Raw genomic sequence first — 5,019 nt, 5'->3', positions numbered from 1 at the left:
TGTTTACCCTTCGAGGACGGGAAAAATCAAAATTTGTAAAAAAAAATAAAAATCTTAGTCAATTGTAATGTAAATAAGATCTTTTTTTCTTTAATTTTTTCAAAAAAGCTAGACACCCTGGAAAGACGGCTCTAGTATATTTTTATAGTAAATTGTTATAAATTATAGTTAAAAAAGTGAATTTTTTGTTGAAGTTGGGATGAACAAAGGTTCACTTTTTTGCTTGATCTTTTCAAAATCAAGCCACGGTTCAATGGAAAAGTCAGATCAAAAATTTATTGAGATGTCCATACTTATAACATTAATAAAAATACTTATAAAATATAACAAAGACTAAATTGCATCGTAAAACATACTGGTCCGGAATATTCAAAATCAATTACATCATGAAATAACAAAGAAAAAAAAATAAATAACAGACTTTGAAATGTCTTGAAATTTCAATATGCAATTGATCTTAAAAACAACAACAAGGGAAAATAAATAGATTTTTTTGTAAACTTTGAAAAATAAAATAATTTTAAAATTGGGTTTTACTATTTTTTTGTAAAAGAAATAAAATAAGTAAAGACACTTTTGTTTGTTCCGACTTTGAAAAATAAATCTTAAAGAAAAATAGTGTAAAATAACCAAAAGATAAGTAAAATACATTTTCAAAAGTATCAAAAATCGCAAAATTGAGAAAAATTCTCGAAAATGACTTAAACAGTCAATATAGTCACGTTTAAATAAACTTTGATCACCACGAGGTTTTATGGTCATCCATTGAAATTCACGTCGTGCAACTGTCGAGTAAGCAAGATATGAATTCATTGTTTGTAATTTGAATTTTTTATCATTTTCAAACAAAAACAAAAGGCAAAACGTGTTTTATGCATTCTATTTAGAATATAAAGATTTATATTTGGTAAATAAATGTTTATTTTGCAGCCACCGTTTATTCATTTTCAAATTATGCATTTTTGGGCAACTAACAAAAAATATATTGTAAATGTAGAGTACGGTAATAAATAACTGTGAAATGTTATTGAGCAAAAAAAAATAATGTTATTGTTGCTTGTAAAACATAAAAAAAATAATTTACTTTGTAAAAATGTTATATAATATGGTTATCAATTAAAACAAGGGTAAATTCATAAAACGGAACATTCCAAACAACTCAAACTGTATATTGGTTTTTATTTTATTGATTTTAACAATTTATAACATAAATTATCAAACAATACATCAAAACATAATAACATAAACGAAAAAATTAAAACATCGAAAATTTGAATAAATCGTCCACCTTTTGGACACCATAATATGAAATTTGATTTCTGCTCATCTAGTCGTTAATTTTTGTTGGAAATAGTGAAATTATTGACTCTAATTGAATAAACACAATTTACCATTATAATCAATAAATTTAACATAATAATTATATAAAAACGCACATAAATATCAACTCGAATTATAAAGATCGAATAAACGTTTCAACTTCAAAATTATAATAACAACACAAATTGCAATAAAATAAACATAAACAAAATACATAAACAAGTTATAAACATATCATATTGATAAATTTATAAAATATAAATCAATTTGATGATAACAAACGGTTAACGAGCGTGGGTTTTTCAAATGGTCGATAATTTAATCACACCAATTTAAAATCTAAATAATTTGTTGAAATGAAAGAAGTTAGTTGTTTGGGGTTCTGGTGTATTAACTTTTTAAAAAATAATGATAATTTATAATAAAATTATCCATAATTAATAGGGTGCGCAACCGCGAGAGTAAATTTTCATTTTTATGAAATCTTTTTTTCATTGTTAATAATAGTGAAATATGTCAATTTATTTTTTATTCATAATAAGGAGCAAAAAATGTAAAATCTGTCTTTATATTGAAACATGTAAACAATATTTAATTAAAAGTAAATAAACTTTTAATTTGTCCCAAAAGTTAATAATAAAAAAATATTAATTAAAAATAACATTTTTGATGTTTTGTATTTATTAAAAGACAAATTAGTACGATTGAAAAAAATAAGATAACAAAAGAAATTTTTGTTATATAACTTAATAGATAAATAATTGACAGCAAATTATATAATTTGGTATAAACAACACATTGTTTTTTCATTTTAAAAAACCAGGTTGAATATGTAAATAAAAATAAATAATAAAAACAAAAATGGTTGATTGTTGAAATGTTTATAAAAAGATTGTTGCAACAATCTCTGTATGTTTCAACAACTTACGGCCACAAGAGACTAATGATGTTTTGTTTTTCGTGGGTATTAATGTGTATATAATTATCAATGAGCCAAAAAAATAAACAAAAACAAGACAGTTACATTGAATTTTGATAATTATTATTAAGTAAAGAAATTTGATGTTTTTTTATTTGCTATCGACAATATTATATTATAATGTAGATAAAATATAATATGACACATGTTTATGTGGTTATCACTTCAACAATAAAACGTTTATTTATATCATTGAAAACATTTTTAAAATATTATATTAATCATGAAAAATGCAAAAAAAGTTGGCAAACAACTTTTTATATTATGTGAATGATCAAATTAAATACATGTTATTTAATTATTTCACTTGTTTGTTGTTAATTAGATTTTAATTATATTTATACTATAATAATAGTTCATTGTTTGATTTATTTTATGTGAATTGTGATTGTTATTTCCACAACATTCCACAATCAAAATAGACAGTGGTCATACAACCAACATGTCAAGTATTTACTGCACAGTTTATATATTACAGATAAAGATATGAAATACATAATTATATTGTTTATTCGTTTTGTTTTTAAACCATTTTTTGTGTCACGGTGTGACGGTTAGATTCTTTCTCTAAATTTTTTAATCGAAAAATCAACGACTTTCATAAAACATAAACAAGACATTGAGTAATGATTTTTTGAATAATGAATCATATGAAAGCAACTAATGAATACACTTTATTTATCAGAATAAAATTATATTGTTAAGTGATTATTTGGTTATTAAAATTATGAGAACCATTTTTTATTTATAATTTTTAATATTCAACAACAATACGATATTAAGCAAAACTTCATTGTTAAAATATGTTCATATTTTGGCAGAGATATCGACTGTTCAATAAAATTATATTTCATAAATTGATGTAACGAATAATTCAATATCAATTATTGGTACATTTATTCACATTTTAAAAATATCAAAACAAATTTTTACTTGATAAAATTAATTTTGGATATTCGAAACTATAATTTAGAATTTGTCTTTTTGTTACAACAAAAAATTAAAAATCGTTTTGTTTTTCAATTAGAAAAGGAAAAAACAAAAATCTCATAAAAAGTATATAAAAACACATCTTTCCTCTAAGCACAATCTGTTGACTTGAACTCAAAAGATTTTGAAAAAAAAACTATCGTTTTTCGTTTTAACGGCCTCGTATAACAAAAAATAACCTAAAATGTTTTAAAACCTTTAATAACATTATTTTTAGACCAATAACAATTCGCAGTAATATTTCACGCCGCAGTGATTTTTCACGGTACTCTACAAATTTTTTATTTAACTCCTAATTCGTGTTATATCTTTAGAATGTCATCTTTAACCTTAATAATTGTGTATCTAAAAAAAGAATTAATAGCTTTATTTAATATTGGTTCTGGATTTTTAATCCAATCGTTTATATGGGATCAAATTTAATTTCTAACACGTGGATTTTCCATAGATTGTACAAACGCATTATAAAACTTATATCGTATAGTTCCATTATCTGTTGTTCTAATAAAAATTAAACAGTTTTTAGAAACAGTAATACTATTATTTAATATTGTCGCTGTATAATTATCTGGAGATGTATTGTCTCCTTTTTCTCGGAATCCAACACTTAATAAATGTTCCATAACATTGTCTTTATTAAAAACTCCTTTAAAATATTATGTAAAGTCTATATCATGTATAAATACATTATTATCCTTTAAGAATTTAAGTTTGTCTTTATTTGTTAACATATTAAACACATCTTGGACACTAGCACAACTTAAGTTAATTTTAAGGATTTGTTTAAATGTAGATGGTTGGTGTAACATATCTTCGAATCTCTATATACATAAAGGTTTAATATATGCTTTATTAATAGTTATACCAACACTGTTAAATACCATTTTAAAAATAGCTGTAATAGTGGATAAAATATTTTTCGAAATATCTCTTAGTTCTTTTTGAATATATTTAGATTCTTGTTCTTCCTCTTCGTTATCTAAAGTATCGGAAGAAATAAATGTTTAGTCTCCCTATTGATTATTTTGGAATAATTTTTGAAATTTCAAAAGTATCTAAAGAAGTCATTTTAAAGTGGGAAAATCATTATTTAAATTGTGGAACTCTTCAATCTTAAATTTAAGAAAAATTCAGATCTCCGCGTCCCCTTGCGATTTAATTAAGTTATGATAAAATATAGATTAAATAGTGTCCCCCCTAAATCTACATCATTATTATATATTTGTGCAAAATTTATTTTCAAGTAAAATTAAAAAAAAATCAGGTTTGTTATTTTGTATTTTACAAGTAAATATTTGAACAAAAAATGAGGGTTAAGCAAAGAAAAAATAATTTAGAAATTATAAGTTCAATAAAATGGGTCATCTCAGTACAGAGTTTTGAAAAACAGTTTATAAAAATTGAGTAATACAGTTTGAGTGTTTATTGTTTATGTTATATGTATGACAATTAGTAATGACTGTTGTATGTTGTTTTAAATTTGTTTTGAAACTTCAATCTTTTCATTTTTAATGATAAATAAAATTAAAAAATGAGTAGATAACTAAACATATATTAATATTTGTATTGGTTTTGGATTTATGTTAATGATTAATTTTCATGGTCTTTCAATTTTTGTTGAGTTATTTGTGGTAAACAGTAATTCAATATCAGATTCATACGGTTGGCATGATGGTATAAACTTTTATTTATCATTCTTCAAACAGTTGTTCGTAGAGTGATCTATGTCC

Source organism: Entamoeba invadens, assembly GCF_000330505.1.
Source record: "Entamoeba invadens IP1 unplaced genomic scaffold scaff_1105074726353, whole genome shotgun sequence".
NCBI classification, from domain to species: domain Eukaryota; phylum Evosea; order Mastigamoebida; family Endamoebidae; genus Entamoeba; species Entamoeba invadens.
The sequence above is the reverse complement of the archived record's forward strand: the minus strand, read 5'-3'. Positions refer to the sequence as shown.